General features: G+C 32.5%; 1 protein-coding gene across 2 annotated transcripts in view; it reads left to right on the top strand.

Moving 5' to 3' along the window:
- Positions 1 to 19,196, top strand: part of Ac78C (adenylyl cyclase 78C) — a 259,118-nt gene that overhangs the window by 214,193 nt on the left and 25,729 nt on the right. The gene's annotated exons all lie outside the window — the stretch shown is intronic.

Below are 19,196 nucleotides of genomic sequence, written 5' to 3'. Positions count from 1 at the left end.
GAAGGCGTGTTTTTTTCAAATTGAAAAAAGAAGGCGTGTTTGGGTCTTTAGGCTCTAGATTCTAGATTCTGAGATGCAACCTCCATTTTCGCTAATTAATTTTCAAGCCGATATAGCGTTTTAAAAAAGGGGGACTGGGGAGGTACCCCACCCCCTCCGAAATTCATGAAAACATATTTTCTCTTTTCACCATGGGACAACTTTAAACAATGTCTGGTGCACTAACTTTTTGGTAGTCGTGACTACTTACAAAACCCTATCTATGACCACTAGAATAACTAGCTATTCTGTGGCCACTAGAAGTTGAAAAATAAGCTAAAAAACATACAGTATGCAAAGTTCAAATTCGTACAACCTTCAAAAATGAATAACATCGTTATTACGAGTAATTCCATATTTTATATGCAAATATGAAACAATTGATGAGAATTGCTATAACGAAGAAAGATTTAAAAATAACAAAACAAATTTTTAATTTATCCACTCATTTAGGTATAGATGGCGCCTGTGTGGGTAACAAAAATTCGTATTCGAACAACTCGAAGCACTATATATTTGTGGTATTTTAGGATCTTTTAAGCAAAATTCCACCAATTTTTGTTCTTTTCTTCTTTTAAAGTGAAAATAATGAAAACAGCGACAATTTAATAATTTTTTTTAATTAAAATTTTAAAAATAAAAATCTTCTTTTTTTAATGACCTAAATGCAAACAATATAAAACCAAAATGTGAATCTTGTCAGGTCAACTATGCACAACAACAATACAAAAATATGATAGATACGATTAACTGTGACAATTTATTCTCGAATTTTGGGCGGAAATATCTAATAGCAGTCCTTCTGCAACAATATTCAAGGTCTCATATGCTGCCAAAGTATGGAAATGCAACGAAACGTAATCAGGGCTAAGGTAACGAAAACACATTTTTGGTTTATACGTGGTAAAAATCGCAAGTTTTTTTATATTTAACCAAAAAGGTATTGAAGTTTTAGAATATGGTGTCCAAAATCATTTTATGTCCAAAACTGTGAGAAATTGTGAGGAACAATTAAACTATACAAGTCTTTATATTGTCTGCGTACGACTGAAATTTTATACTTACTATATCGAGGGTTATTATTGATAAAATTTCAAAAACAATGATTTTTACTTCTAGAAAATTGTATTTCTTTACCAAACGGTACAAAATGATTACATAAACGTCAAGGGAATTAATTTAATTAGCCAGGAAAGAGCGTGGGGTAACCTATTAAAAAATGCATTATTTTCGGGGAAAATTTTCGTCCGTAGAGGTAGTTTACACTATCTATCAATGTCATATGACACGAAATAAAAACATTCCATATCTACCCACGCACAGTGGTGGCACTTACATGGGAAGGTGTGACAAAAATACTTCTAGATAAGCTATCGAGCTAAAATTTGTATGAAAGGCCCGTAGCGGGCTACAAATACTATAACAAAAATATTGTAGCCCTAGGTCCAAGTTCTCGCGTTGTTCCCATATAACGAATAATCCGGATTTGAAGTATTTTACTGTTACCAACACATTTTCCACCGAATTTGCTGTAATCCCGTACAAAGAGTTATAATTGTATAGTAAACCTCCCCGCGAAAAATTGTCGGTACTGGTCCATGATTTCGTTTACTCCCTCTATGATTTTTATCTCGATTTAAGGTAGTTTAAATATATTAACAAAATTTTCAAACGAAGTAAGCTTTACTAGCGAACTCAGAGTTGAGAACATCTCCTTATAAGGAAATGGGATATCGCTTCACTTTTGGCCACAGCCTCCATATAGGGTTACCATCCACTTTCTATACTTTATAGGATTTAACCAACTTTTCCAACAGAAGTGCCTGTAATAATGTAATTTTGGTTTTCAGAGTGGGAAATTCCTTCTTAAATTGTTCAGTACAGATCAGCGTTTCGGCATGGTCAAACAGTAGGAAGTGAATACCTCGAAAATATTCCCAAACATACGCAAAAACTGTTTTATGCAAATGTTTTGAACATTGTAAAATATGTTGAAATAAAGGCCCACGAATTAGTAATTGGTTTGTCAATACTATTTTGTACAGTAGAATATTTTTTATTTAGTTGCATGAATTATTCATTATATTTAAACATATCATACATATATCCTTCATTATTATTTATATTTAAAAATTGTCCACGTCATCTAATAAATCACATACATCTTGTGACAGAGATGTTGTCTTTTTAGATGGTAGTTTCCTTTGTTCAGTCACGAAGGGATCTGAACTTAGCAGCAATCTATTTATTAAATCTTCATTCGTTGCAGTACGGGAACATTTTCTCGTATGGTGGTATCTGTACATCTTTATATCTTTGTTTCTTGCTTCAGCAGCTTCTTCGGATAACTGCCCTATAGGCTAGAGTTGGGTCATCTAGTTCCTAGTTCCTGGTACTAGTTCCAAAGCGTATGAGTAACATCATTAAATATAACGTGTGATAGTAAGTATACGCAGTTTGTTCAAAGAAAAAAGGTGGGCCATTGGAACTGCGAAGTGAACGAGATAGTTCCATATAGTTCCTTTGGCACAACTCTACTATAGGCACTAACGCGCTTTGAATTATTTGCGGGCCGTGAATTAATATTTTATGTACCGATGGAGGAAGATAACACCAATAATATTTACGAATCAGAAGCACTGCGGTCTGAAATGTGAAATTTTTAAAATTGGTAATATTTATTTTGTGGCCCGCAGATATCGCTTGTAATATTGTCGAACATCTTGTTATTAACTCTTCATCCAAACCAGTAATTCTGGCAGATTCAGATGGATTTTTGAAAAATGTTCTGGCTGTGTTCCCATCATTGGAAGTTCCACAGCTGTCAACAATAAGACCCATTTCCAATCTAAATTGATTTTGAATCTTTTTCTTGTTGTTGTTAAGACTGCGTTTATCATCTTCTGAAAACGCCTTCCACTTCTTAATATCTAATCTGTAAGACAGATGCAAAAGGTATTCGAAAAATCGCATGTACGCGTGCAAGGGAGACAATCCAAATTCATAATTTTCGGGATTTACTTCTTTTTTCCAAACATGTTTCCAAATCATTCATTTCTGTGGGTTTAGCTCCACATATGTAACAATTTGAAGCCGAAGTTTTGCTTAAGGAATTGCAAACTTTTCCGTCAACCATTGTAAGTTGCAACTTATGTTCAACACATATTTTTCTTTCTACGATTGTATATTCTGTACATTTTAAATCGTTAATCTTTTTGGAATAATAACACTGCTCAACAAAATTGAAAAATTTGAATGTTTCAGACGAAGTTGCAGTTGTTTTTAGATAAAATCGGCGAGTTATTTTCAAATCCGGCCCCGGTTTTTCTCCATCAGCTCTTTTTTTTAGATATAGCTTAAAATCGGTTTTTACGAGTTTAACCCAGACTTTCGTTATTTTCGGATACAAACAAATATTTTTTGTGGGTTTTTCGACATTAATATATTAAGATGTTGTACGCTCGATACAAGTCGGGTTTGAAATAGTAATGGCGAGTATATATCGAAAAATATTGAAAATATACGACGGACCTTGTAAAAATTGCTTATTTTGAGTACTTTAAGTTGTAATTACGTCATCGGGGGAAGTCATAGGATCTTCATATGGCAATGCGGATATGCTTAGGGTGTCTACTATATAGTCCAGTATTCAAATATATAATATAAAGTTCATAGCGCCCATGATTCGGCCTTAACCTAAAAATCATCATGAAGACTGCCATTGAAAAGTAAATGGCTTATGTGGTCATGATAGCACTGGTAATTGATTTCCCTTTAGCAGTCTTCATGGCGATTTTTAGGTTACGGCCGAATCATGGGCGCTATGAACTTTATATTCTACATTTGAATACTGGATTATATAGTAGACACCCGAAGCATATCCGGAGTACCATATGAAGATCCTATGACTTCCCCCGATGACGTAATTACAGCTTAAATTACTCAAAATATGCAATTTTTACAAGATCCGTCGTATATTTTCTATATATTTTTGATATATACTCACCATAACTATTTCAAAAACGATTTGTATCGAGCGTACAACATCTCTTTAATATATTAATGTCGAAAAACCCACAAAAAATATTTGTTTGTATCCGAAAATACCGAAAGTCTGGGTTAAAATCGTAAAAACCGATTTTGAGCAATATCTCAAAAACAAGAGCTGATGGAGAAAAACCGGGACCTGATTTGAAAATAACTCGCCGAATTCATCTAGAAACAACTGCATTTTCGGCTGAAACAAAAGTTCTGTTGACCAGTGTAATCTTTTTCTTCATTCGCTAGTATGGTAGTTTTTTTTTTTTGAAATTGAAATCTTATTGGTCTACAGTATTGTGTAGACGATGGAGGAGGATTTTTCCACAGAATTTTTGATTCGTGCATTTCAGAAGACTTTGTCATTAATTGAAGAGGTACATACGAAGTTACAAATAAGCAGCTGTCTTCTAAATCACAATTAGTCACTTTTTGTTTATATTGGTTGTGCCCACTCGACCCATCAAATCCCCATTTTCCAAATAAAATTAAATCATGCAAGTCCGTCATGTTTCTTATATCTTCAATCTTGAGGTCTAATATGCGGGATACAGTGTGATCGAGTAGATTTTGCAATTCTATTTCTGCCTTTGATTTTGTGATTGTTATAGCCGATGAATCAGGATAGCTCTTCTCTTTTCCTTTCAATACCTTTTCATAACTTGGTAAAAATTCGGAGCCTGTCTTAGTGTTTATAAATTTACGTATTACCATATATTGTTGTTTTGTTAGATTGGTTTCCACGATTAATGAAATAACTTCTTCTATGCGTATTTCAGGACTTGAATTATCTTTGTTTTGTTGGTAGGCATTGCTTAAAGCAATAGCTGCTGATTCGTCTGTTTCTCTTAAAACTGCAACCCGACGCTGTTTTGTTCTTTTTGAGGATAGAAGAAATTCTGTACATGGTCTCCTCGTTTGCGTTTAATGCCGCTATTTTCCATAGTTGCATTTTTTGCTGTTAAGCTTAAATCAATTTGTTCTTCGATTAATAACCAATCCATGTTATTTGTAATAAATCGCGACTTGCTACGATGGCTGTGAGTCCATTTTCTCGAAATACTGATACAAATGCTATTAATTTTGGCATTCAAAGACTTCAATTCAACTTCTTCGTATATATGTCTAATCATAATATCCATTCCATTACAAATATGTAGAACCTTCTTATAATTACTCCCTTTCTTTGCAGTCCATTGTTCGATTATATAAATGCGCGTAAAGCAGCACTTTTTATACCATCTAATAACAATAGTAAAAATGTAAGAATAAGAATAAACAAGTTCTGATACGGTGTATTAGAGATAACTATTAAAAACTTTAAGCTATATTTTTCAACATACGAAAAATAGTGACTAATTTAACTAATATTCGATGAACGCTATATGCTTCAGTTGTTACCTTTGACTATAATTTCCATTGTTTTAATTATTATATTGTCTATTGGTCAATTAAACAATTATTTGTAACAATGTCTCTTGGTATATTCAACGTATAAAATTAATTACTTAAATACATGATTTTCAATGAATATCTGATGAACAAAAATTCTTTGACAAGTAATATTTATTTTTCGTGGGATCTTCATATACGAGAACTATATCCTATCGATTTTAAATTTGTAGATTGCTTATGTTACCATGGCAAAGGAAATAGCTTATAGCATAAATAATAGTCTTATTACAATATATAAGCACAAAAAACATTTCATTCAACATACATATAATAAAACATAATAAAAATAATTTTAAAAATTCAAAAAAATATAAATAAAAAAGGGAGTTAAACTTTTGATCATAACTGCCAAAACCGCAAATTTCCGCAAAAAGTCTATACAGTTTTCGCAATAAAAAGTACAGTGGCCATTTTTTCGAATTTGTTGAAAGTGACTAAAAGTTTAAGGAAATTCATACATCTATATTAAATAATTTAATTTTTACCAATATTATAACCAAAATATTTGGCAACCCTTGCGATTTAGAGGAATTTTCATAACTAGAAAAATGAAGCTTAGGCAATTTTCTAAATGAGTCATTTTAAGTTAAGGCGTTAAAAATAGTCCTTTGTTTCATAAATTCGCTTAGAATATAAGTATTTTTTCTCATTTTTAAATACATATTTTTCTTCAAAATTAGTCATGTTCATGAGGCGTTTTCTCCTTAAGAACCGCGAAAAATGGAAAAAATAAGTTGAGTTTCGAAAAATTTGGAATGTTTTGAAGCTATTTGCATTTTTAAATTGTGCCACGGAGGCAATGTGGAGACGTAATTTTATTATATTTTTGTTGGGGTGGACGCACAGAATAAATGGCGTAAGGAAAATCTCCAATATTTCACATATTAGTGATTATTTAACGATGGAAAATTTCATGTCATATGACATTTACATATAGTGTAAACTACCCCTTAATAACACTATGCCACACGAAAATTATTAACCATATTTTGACGCCGCAGCGTGATAGAAGACCAAAAATAAGAAGACATGTGTCCCAGCGTTTTTCACTATCACTTCAACTTTCGCGGTTATGGGCCCCCAAAAACCTGAGGCTTTGATGTCAAAAGGGATCATTTTGTCAGGCACATATCTTCTAAAACGCTTGCAATTTGAGATTACTCGTGGAGGCAAGGTTGTACCACTCGTCCTAAATAACAATAATTGTGGACACATAAAATCCATTCATCTTCAAGGTCAAAATCGTCAATGTCAAATTTCCATTATATTTTTTTCTCGGATTTTAGTCTGCAGATATCAAACCGATCAAAATTGAAGCAAGCAACCAACTAGTAAAATGTTCCTTAGATCCCAATAAACAACTTTCTAGAAACGGCTCTTAATGGCCAAAATAGCTAAACAAATGCGATTTGTATCTTCTTTTCTCGGTTTTCGCTCCATAGATACTAGAGATGGGCGCGTGCCTAAAAAATTAAACACGAACATGCACGAACACGGACCAAAATTTTTATGCACATTCACGCACAAACACGGCGTTTTTCGAGAAGGCACGAACACGCACACTCACGCACGAAATTACAAAATCAGTAAGGAAAGGCTCAAAGTCGGGCGGGGCCGACTATGTAATACCATACACCACTGTGAATATGTAAAATATATATGGGAGCTAAATACAAATCAGAACAGATTTCGATATAATTTTTCACATTTATTTGTAGACCAAATTCCGTCACATAGTCCAAATTTCATCAAAATCGGACAAATATAGCGTGTTTCGTGCATCAAATACCTCAAATCTGCCTAAAATATATATGAGAGCTATGTTCAAATCTGAACCGATTTCGATATAATTTGGCACACTTGACACACTAGGCCAAATCCCGGCAAACATTCCAAATTTTATTGAAATCGGACATATATAGCGCGTTTGGTGCATCAAATACCTAAAATCAGCCGAGAATATATATGGGAGGTATATCTAAATCTGAACCGATATCTATATAATTTAGCACACTTATTTCTTGGCCAAATTCCGCTAAACATTCCAAATTTTATTGAAATCGAACATATATAGCGCGTTTCTTGCACCAAATGCCTTAAATCGGGCGAATATATATTTGGGGGCTATATCCAAATCTGAACCGATTTCTATATAATTTGGCAAACTTATTTCTAGACTAAATTCCGTCGCACATTCCAAATTTCATTGAAATCGGACATATATAGCGTTTATCTTGCACCAAATGTCTTAAATCGGGCGAAGATATATATGGGGGCTATATCCAAATCTGAACCGATTTTTACCAAAATAAATAGCGTTCGTCCTTTTGCCAAAAAACAATCTTCCCCGGACATAAATGCGACCTGTACTTTATTTAAAAAATACATGGACAGACAGACGGACATGCGTAAATCGACTCAGAAAGTGATTTTATGTATATTCCTTAAAAGGAACTATGGGTCTATCTCGTTTCCTTTTGCATATTACTAATGCACAAAGACATAATACCCGTTACCACAAGGTGGTGTAGGATATAAAAAGGAGAAAATATTCATATGTACTTCTAATTTTTCTATTCTTATTTAAAAACATTATTTTGTCCAAGTTAGAACTCAAAAGTCTAGTACGCCTTTCGTTGAGAATATTTCCAGATGTGGAAAAAATCTGTCGCTCGTTGCTGAGCTGACGGGTATAGCCAAAAATTTCCTGACTAATTGTTCTACATATTTTAGATTAGACTGTTTCCAAAAGTTAAAAACATCAGTCAGGCTAGATACGGCACTCGACAATATGTATCAATTTCTGTATCAAGTGGAGACTTTTTCATTTTTCGTCTTTTTTCCATTTTGATCCAAAAACTCGGCGTACAGAAATAAGGCCCCAGGAAATAACACCCCAAACTGAAAATGAAAATAGGCCCCAAACAGGTATATGGGAAACAACAACAAAACTTTTGGGGTCTAATTTCGTCTTTTTGGGACCTTTTTTCATTCAACTGTTGGGGCTAAATTGTCTTCACAACAAATAAATCAAAAAATGAAAATCAAATTGGGGTCTAAATAATATTGGGGTCTAATTGAATTTTTCATTAGGGCCTTTTTGCACATGTTTGGGGCCTCAAAATATTTTAGTGTTTAACAGAAACAAGAATTTGGGGTGCATTTTCTAAAGTTTTTATTAAGATATGAACAAAAAATGGGGTGCAATTTCGAAAACTTTATTTAAAAAACGAAAAAAATAAAGGACTCAAAATAACAATAATTTTCAGTAATAATAAGCAAAAATAAAGACTTATTTCATAGAATTCAAAAAATTATATGATAAGTAATCAAATATAAACTGTGTCTTTTTACGTGATAATTGGTAATAATTATTACTAATGTTGCAGATTTTGACAGTTGTGTAAAGGAAAAGCTGATGAAAAAAATGTTTCAGCAACATTAAGTAAGTAAAAAGATACACCTATTAACAATGTTTAGTTTATATAATTTTAGTATAAATTGCATTGTACAAATAATTTATGTTATATAATATATTAATATATTTGTAACGTGTCTTGAACAACGGTGCGACAGTAGGGACAGTTAAATGTGTCGGAATGATTTGCCAGGACAACTGCCTGCAGTTTCAAATGGCATTCAACACACACTACCAAATGTCTACAATTTTAGGCATTTTGTTGTAGCACACCACACATATGCGTACATTGGACTCCTCTTTTTGCTCAACCTCATCTTCATCTTTTTTGTCTTCATCGGCTTCGTCGTATACCTCATTTTCCATTGGGAGCACATTTGTGCATATAGCGTTTTCTTTTGTGCTTCTCCTTCTTCTTTTTACATAGGATCCTCCACTTTCCGCAAGTATTTCAAAATGTCTGCTTTTAAAAATTCTTCATTCCGAAGGGAGCCAACAAATTTGAAAAATTTCCACTCTTGGCAATTAGCTTTCCAAGGAACCCATTATAGGCTTCCACAGAAGACGTTGTTCTGGTGCATTGATTATACACGCTTATGTTTTCAGGTGCAATCTGTAAAAAAAAAAAACAAAATTAATGGGGTTTAGGATAACGTTAGTTAAATTTATACCTTTTGCAACCAGTGTTTTTCATAATATTTCAGAAATGAACTTAGCTTGCATTCACCATCCATTAAAAGTAATTTGTTTTTTATTTCTTGGAATGCACTATATATTAACACAGGAGGCAATAAAGGCAGTGCTTATAGTTTGTGATATTCCACAGTCATTGGTTTAGACTTCTTAATACAATTACAGTCGAAATCGCTTATAACGTCGTCGTTTATAACGTCATATCGCTTATAGCGACGAAATCCAAAAGTCCCGAATTTCTGCCCTTTATATTCCACACAAATAAATATCGCTTATAACGTCATCGCTTATAGCGTCATATCGATTGTAACGTCGGTTTTTTGTGAAATATTTGAATTTTGCTATCGGTTATAACGTCGAATCATACGAAGACGGAAATTGTCCCTTAATAATTTGTTGTATGTATATTTTTTCAAACTCAAACAACAACAAAATACCAAACTTATGCACAACATGTTCGAAGATGGCGGTCTCAAGTCAATTAAGCTTGAATGTTTGTCACCCAATGTCACATCTGTTTTACAACCCATGGCGTTCTAATTTCTCCCAACACGTAGAAGATATTCATGAATTATTTGCCATCGATCACCGACGTAGCCCGAAATGATTTTACTTCCCATAGGATATTAGCTTATGTTACACATTTTTTTAATTTTTGAGTAAAATTTTAAACTGTTTTAAATTGTTCAAGAAATATGTAAAGTAGTTGGAAGCATTACAGAGAATTATTTAACTACATTGGTATACTTATTGTCCAACATATTTGAAAATATAAAAATAATGAACAAGTTAGGCTTTTTGACCAATTTTATGCATAGTTCTTGTTAAGTTTTAAGGTGTTGTTTAAGCGTTTAATCGGCATTTTAGGCTGCCTGTAAAGCGCTCGGCACATACGGTCCGTTTAGTGACACGTTGCGTTGTCCCAAAAAAAGTTAAATTACGTTTAACTTTAATGCGTCAGCCATGTTGTTGTTTTTCAAAAAACTTGGCATCACTTACACATTTTTCATGTGGTTGTTGTAGCGCGACGCTCAACGCACCGTATGTGCCGAGCGCTTAAGTGTTACTGAGTTCAGAACAATACGTTTATTTGTATTTATTGAACGTTTATAACGTATTAGGTCCAATACTTTGGCTTATAAACAGCATCCAGAAAAAACATTTTTGCGATATTTTGTTTTTGAAATTTTTTATAAGAGCAATTCAACAATAAAATGTTACCGGTGCTTAATCTTTGTGGTTTTAAGTGTTTGTATATTTTCTCTAACACGTTTTTATAATGAACTATTTTGAAATTCATAACAATTACAAATTTGCAATACAAGATTATGTATGTATATCAACCAGTTTTATGATATAATTTCTGTTCCACCGCAGTGTCGTAAATGTCTATTGGACAAAAGGATTTTTCTGTCGAATTTTTATGTTTTGTTCGACCATTCGAATGTTAATAAAATCAAGATTATTGAGCTTGAGGTCAATGTTTATATTTTACTAGCTGAACGCAGTGCGCTTCGCTACCACGAATAAAGTAAAATATATTTTGACAAATTTATTTGTAGGCAAACTTTCGTCACTCATTGCAACTTTCATTAAAATCGGGTATATAAAGTGTGTTTGGTGCATCAAATACATGAAATCGGACGAAAATATATATGGGAGCTATATCCAAATCTGCACCGATTTCAATATAATTTGAAAAATTTTTTTATAGACCCAATTCCGTCACACATTCCAAATTTCATTGAAATTGGACATATATAGTGTGTTTAATGCATAAAATACATGAAATCGGCCGAAAATATATATAGGCGCTATATCCAAATCTGAACCGATTTCAATTGTAGACCATTTTAGACCGATTTATTTCTAGACCACATCCAAATTTTGGAGGCATTATCTGTTACCATTCTATAGATATTTGCATGAAAAATCTACATTTTTTGGAGGTACTTTCGATTCTGATGGTATATTTCCGGATCAACGCGGAATTTCAGAAATTTTTATAGCATATGTTACCTTCAGGCCATGTACTGATATACTCTGAAAATTTCAGGACGATCGGTTCAGCGGTTTTTGAGTCCATAAACTTCAAACAAACAAACGTACAAACAATTTTCTACTTTATATATACATCGATTTATTACATATCGCTCATTTACTCAAAGACTGGCATAACCCAAAAAATGCGTTTTCTGAGTTAGAAATTTCTTTTTTTTTCTAAGACTTACACTTTATCTTGTGTCAAGTTTTCATGCTGATATTACTAAAACTCATCGAGTTACAACTCATTTACTACGGGTTTGGCATAATTCAACAAACAAGTTTTTTGAGTGTGTGAAGCACTAATACACTTCAAATCATACTTGATCTTGCATAGAAATTTAGCACTGATATCTGGCTAGCTGTTTGCATTAATGGCCCAAGTAGTTAATTTATTTTTTGTATAATAATATTTTTAAGTTGGAAGGTCAAATTTCAATAGCCAACTTAAAAAGCGTTTTCTCGAAACTAGATTTTTTGAAATGTGTCACACTTTGAGTAAATGAGCGATATTATTTCCAATATTTCAAAATTACAATGAATTTCATCTTCAGAGATTTTTCTGTCGATTACTCTTTGAATAAAACCAGAAGAAAACGTCATAGAAACCCACAGCAATTGTATTTTGGGTAGTACTTTCAATGGATGCACATTTCTAGAAATGTTAATTTTTCCTGCTCCGGTAAAGGACCTTGTGACGACAAACGAAATCTAAAAACTGATCGGAAACAGGTTCTTCTTCGTCAAAATCTCAACAAGTATCACTCGACTTTGCGGACAGAGCCTGTGTGAATTGAAACTTTCATCTATAGACAGATCGAATTGTGGCTATACAGCCAAAATCCTTAAACCCAAAAACTATGCATTAGGAGATTTTCAGAAATTTGTAGCCATTTTCGGACGTATGAACTTGCAAACAAAATATGGATTTGTATCATTGATCACAAGTGTTGCGGAGGAGGTATGGAGAAATGGACCGCACCGACATACATAGTTCATTTTTGGAGTAGATCTTATTTTGGGAGTCATTCCTTTTAAAAGATATTGCGCCCACCAGTCATTTCAGTTCGCCACAGTATAATTTTCACCTTTTGACTCTTATGTCAGGAAATATGGACTTGCCCACGAAAAACTTAATTCCGCTCTAAACTGCACTTAAACAACTGTTTTGAAGGTTTGTGAGAGAGGTACCCTAGTATAGCCCATTTTCGAGCAAAAACTAAGTTTGGAAAAAATATTACTAAATCCAAAGTTTGGACCAAATCTGTTGCTCCGTTCAAGAAAACTCGCGCATACCACATTAGCTAAAATTCTTGAAATTTGGGGGAAAAATACCAGAAGAAGTAGACCGAAAAGCACCATCTTCGAATTTTGTTTTGTATATAAGGCTCGCTGAAATATTGCGATAAACAAATTTTGGACCAACAGTATCCGGTTCGAAAGTTGTCGTGCGCACTAGCCACTACACATTATTGCCTTAAGTGTTCTTTACAGCTTTCGGTCCATTTTCTCTGGAAGTATAGACTTGCTTCTGAATAACTTGTACGGTAGTAATAGGAGCCCCGAGAACACTTGTTGCAAAAAAGCAAAGCGTTTCCAGAGGGGTTTTTATTTATTAATTTATTTATTTTATATTTTTACTTATAACTAAATTATTAGCATAAAGGAAGTAAAGCCATGACCATTGAGGTCTTAAGCTTACACAGCTTATCCAGAGAGGTCTTAAACTGCACTTCGCTGAAAATTTTTGAAATACTCTGCGGAAGTTTGCCGAAAGATAAGATCGATATGGCCCATCTTCGAAGTTGATCAAAATATCACGAAGGCCAAATTTTGGACCGAATTGGTTGATCTGTTTGATAATTATCGTGCTCCCCAGGCGGCTACCCAGACGAACGGACATAGCTAAGTCGACTCCAAGTTTTCTGAAACAGATTTCTTCCAAACACACTTTGGCCCTAAAGCCATTATTTCGATGAGGCACATTTTGACTAAAGCCTGAGAGTATAAAAAATGTAGATTGGGAAAAATTGTGTTTGTGGATTTTTGGTAAAAGAATGTATAAGTGGGCGACATAATTTCATTTTAAAAGAAGTTAAGACTGAATTCCTGAGATTCCCTTGTTCCTGGTAAATTTGTGAGAAGATCCAGAATTTCTCTAAGTGAAGTCCGACGATTGGACGCCAAAATTAGTCTATTGACAGATGCACGATTGGGCGACAGAATTTGTCATTTACATAACCGCGATTAGGTGCTAGAATTTCTTGATGGATAGACTAACTATTACTCAGCATTAGTTCCCGGCCTTCAGAAATTCTTTGCGATATATAGACATCGGATTTTTGCATATTTTTGAAAATTATGTTAGGATATTAGAAAACTAAATGTTATTATATTTTTTAGGTTTTCCATTGAATTCGCTTTCTTTTGATAAATGATACGCCCAAAAATATATGGGATTATTAATATATTCATTATTTTGACCATATATTAACTGTGACATATTGTCAAAAAAGTTCTAAAAACAAGATAAAATTGGCCAAGAAGTCTTGCGCCATATGAACTAAAAAATAGTATTGAAAATTATTTCATCAGTAGAATAAGTCTACAATAAGGTTTACATCTTTGCTAAATAAGAAATTTTCGCTAACATGAACTTTCAAAATTTTGGTCAGGTGGGCCCCCCCCCCGAAATGAAATCCTGGCTACGTCCCTGCCATCGATGACAAAGTTTTCACATCTGCCTTATGTAATGACGACGACATAATTGGAAGTTTTAGATGGAGGCAATTCTAATGAACAGGGTTTCAAATGCTGTAAGTGTCAGAGGCGTGTCTAGCTGTAGAAACTCTTCAAAAATTTATTTACTCAGAAGATGTTACAAACAAAAATGTGTTTTGGAAACCCTTTCAAAACTCAGATCTGAGTTAAATTTAAAACTTATGTCGGAATTCAAAAGCACAAACTAAAATAACAGACTCTTAGAAATAGAACCATATTCTATTTAAAGGTGATATTTTGAAGGCGATCTGCTGAAGAATGAATTTAATATCGTTATTTTTTATTATTTTGTCATTTATAGAATGAAAAAGTAAAAAATTGAATTGATTTTATTTATTTACTTAATAAAACAACGTATTTATACCCAAATGTCACTATACATAATATTATATTACCTCTTTTATAAATATCGTTTATAACGACTATCGCTTATAGCGTCCGATTTTGGCCGGTCCCTTGACCGACGTTATAAGCGATTTCGACTGTATATAGTAATCTTTTGCTCATGACGTTGCGCCTTACCGCTTGACAAAAGTGAAACCTATTGATGAAAATGTTTTATAATTAAAACTAAAATTTGAAAAACGTTATAAAATAAGGGTTTGAAAAGCAGATGAAGAAGACCAAATCAGTTCAAATAATACTAATAATAAAAATACTAATAACACATATATATATTTATTACAAATCATATACAAAATGCTTGTTAATTTTCCTAGTTCTAATTAGAAAAAATTAAGAGTAGCTGAAGAAAAATATATTTAAAAAATCGCGCGACTTTTTTAATATATTTTTTCTCTCCAAATCAGTTCAAACAGAATTAGAAAAAATGGAGAGTAGCTGAAGAAAAATATATTAAAAAATCGCGCGATTTTTTAAATATATTTTTCTTCAGCTACTCTCCATTTTCCCCTAAAATCGAGCGATTTTTTAATACGTTTTTCCCTACAAATCAATTCAAACACAAATAGAAAAATAAAAAAGCATTTCGCACGTGATTTGTGATAGAAATAAAATCAAAAACAAGTAAATATTTACACTTACCAGCAACCAATTAATTTAACACCTTCAAAAACTGTTGAAATAGAAAAAACTGTTGAATATAATTCATAATCCGAAATAAAGGTTTCCGGTTGCAAATTGAAAACATTCTTTTTAATGTAATCAAATAAGTGAATATATGCAGCTTTACTTTTTTTGTCCATGAGTATAAAAAATATTGGAATTATCTATAAATACACAATAGTAAGAACTATAAATTTATCATTACAAATGCTAACTAATGTCTGCTTGAAACAGCCTTGAGGTACAATCGAAAATGTTGCATCAACGAGGTATGTGCGTCCAAATGGAATGTTCTCCTTAATTATGTCGATTGATTTCCTTGAAGAAAATATGCAGTAGTTAAAGTCTGCTTCCATTATGCAAGCTGTAAAGAAATGTCTTGGGTTTGTTTGGTCTTTGGTCAGACCGAAATTTGTCCACACATTTTCAAGCATGAATGCTTCAACTATTTGTTGGGGAGTTTTTGGTGCCGGCACAAAATTTTTGCTAACGATGTGATGCAAACTTCTTTGTATTTTATTAAAATTTATATTTTGTGATTCTTGCTGAAAACTATAAAAATATATACATATATGTATAAAGAAATTGAGTTTTTAAATTGGTACAGAAATACTCACTTATCAAAATGTTTTTGAAAAACATCACGAACGGTACTTGATACCGACGATCCACTTCCCAAAGATTTTGCGATTCCTACGCAATCGTCTTTAATTTTATTTAAAAATTTAATTTTTAATATTCCTCTTCTAAATTTGGGTGGTTGTGATCAGTATAATGCTTTGCCCTTTCACATTTCCCATCAGGTAGTAAATTAACACGAGATTTGCATTTTTTATTGTAGCACACATATTTAATTACACAATTATATTTAGATTTCTTTTTATACAGCATTTTTTCATCCGGAATATACAATAGACTTGCGTTGATTTTTTTCCTGTAATAATTTCACACTGCATTTCCAATCACTTTCGAAATAATTCTTACAATTTAATTAACACTGCTTGTTTCAAGCGACAAACTTCAAATGAACTACCTGATCAAGTATGATTTGAACAATGGTACATGAACAGTCTATCAATACGGTGTTGCGAACAGTTATTCTGAATTGTGCGTATCGTTTTTATGCATGTTGACCATTATCACATTCATAGACACCTGCTTGTAGTATTTTAATGTAAGTACACTTCAGAAGAAGAGTTTGTTTCCAGGTGGCTTTAACATGTTACAATCATAAAAAGTACAGTCATCAATTAGTTAAATATTACAAACTATTTAATGAATATCTTTAAAAATCTTTTTTGAAATTACACCCCAAATTTAGGGCTTCATTTACACCCCAATTTTAAGTGAATAAATATTTTGGGGCGTATATGCATACGTTGGGGCCTAATTGCATTTTCGTTGTTTGGGGTGATAATGCATTTTGCAAATGCACCCCAATTTCAAAAATGCATTTTGGCCCCAATGAAATTTTGGGGCATAATTGCAATATTTTTTTGGGGCCAAATTTCCTAGTTTTGGGCCTTTTTGTATTGGGGCAATTTTTCAAATTGTAAAAACACCCCAAAAAATTGGGCCCATTTCCATTCCCATTTGGGGCGTTATTTCTTGGGGCCCTATTTCTGTACGCCAAAAACTCTGATAATTAGTGTAAATGTGGCATTGGAATTTCATGCTCATCATATGTTCTACTTTGTATATCAAGTAACATTGCTTTTACATTAGCTAATAAAAAAATCATCTTCTTATAGGTCATTTAGATATGACTTCATTAGCCGGATTTAGTGCATTATCAGGTTTTATATGCCATTTAGATATGACATCATTAGCCGGATTTAGCACATTATCAGGTTTTATTTCCTAAATCCAGCAAAAATCTACCAGATTTCCCATACAAAAATAAATCCTCGTATTGAGTGGATTTGTTTTAAATCTGGCATAAATCCTCGTATACAACTCTGTTTTTTGCAACATGTTGCTAGAAAATACAAAAAGTTGCAAGCTGGCACAAGAAACAAGGTAGATGCATCGGTGAATTGCTACACTAAAAATAATTTAAAATGTAAAAATTTGTAAACAAGGTGGAAAAATTAAATTTGTTTTGATGTACAAAGTTGATTTTAATCAACCAAGACTAATATTTACGATGGCTAAACGATAAAATAATTCGTTTATTTATTTTAGATGGGCAAACTGTGATAAAATAATTCTTTATTTGCTCTTTACTAAGCATTAGTAGCATAATGTGTGACCATTTTCAGTATTAAACAATAAATTTTTAATTTGACGTATGTTTTTTGAGACGAATTCAATTTACAAAAAATTTTTTTTACGTTTCAAATTCGATCAGATGGGCTGATGCATCTACCTTGGTAATTGTGCTATGAACAAAAATCAGCTGACTGCCATTTAAATCCTCCAAAATGTATATCTAAATGCAATGAGATTTGTACTGGATTTATTAAATCCAGTCGAGGATTTATGGCTAGTCTAAATGAGCTATTATTTGTTAAATCCGGTCAATCCGGTCTGTTTTTTGCAACATGTTGCTAGAAAATACAAAAAGTTGCAAGCTGGGACAAGAAACAAGGTAGATGCATCGGTGAATTGCTATTACAAAAATAATTTAAAATGTCAATATTTGTAAACGATACGAAAAATAAATTTGATTTGATACCAAGACAAATATTTGCAATGTTTAAACGATAAAATAATTCTTTATTTGCTCATTACTTAGCATTAGTAGCATAATAAGCTAACATTTTCAATATTAAACAATAAATTTGTAATTTGCCGTATGTTTTTTGAGACGAGTTCAATTTATCATCTACCTTGGTAATTGTGCTATGAACAAAAATCAGCTGATTGAAATTTAAATCCTCGAAAAGATATATCTAATTGCAATGAGATTTGTACTGGATTTATTAAATCTAGATGAGGATTTATGGCTAGTCTAAATGAGCTATTAAACGGCGGAAATAAAAACTTCCCTATAAGATGTGTCATTGTTGCATTGTTGGTACAAAGCGTTTAAGCAATGATTGTTTAGTTTTAGCTTTCAAATCTTTCATGAATTGATAGTCAATGGTATCAATTGAGCAGACCTTCAAAAGTTTTTTAGACCAAAGGCAAATATGTGCATAGTTGGGTACTTTTCCGAGAATATTTTATGAAACCCCAATAGAAGTTCTAGCAATGAAAACTTTAAGTCAGACTCATTCTTTTGTAGCAAAATACTCTTAATCTGACTCTGGACTTGGTATATGCTCTCAAGTATACATGTTGAATTCCAACGTGTTCTTATATCATGATTTAACATTTTCGACAATTTGTTGTTTAGCTCCGAGTGTTTAAAATATCTTATAACGTTTTTAGGACAGTCAATCAGTTTTCTCAATTCGGGAAGAGGATGTTTTTCAATAATGTTTTGTTTTCTTCGAAGAAATTCATGTAAATATTTGTTAAAAAATAACTAAGAAAGCTGGAATATTGAAACTTCGGGAAGTGTTGCACTATATATTTTTTTTGAAAAAAATTGCAAGATGTTTTCAAAGGATTTCTTATGATTTAATTTTTTCAAGGACATTTTTGATGTCCTTGTTATTCTGGAATGCAATAATTTATAATAATTACATAAAGCCTATACTCTCCCCTTTAATATGAC

This window comes from Musca autumnalis, unplaced genomic scaffold (assembly GCF_047663935.1).
Source record: "Musca autumnalis isolate F117 unplaced genomic scaffold, ASM4766393v1 scaffold_4, whole genome shotgun sequence".
Classification (NCBI taxonomy): Eukaryota; Metazoa; Arthropoda; class Insecta; order Diptera; family Muscidae; genus Musca; species Musca autumnalis.
This window is presented reverse-complemented; position numbering and strand designations above follow the sequence as displayed.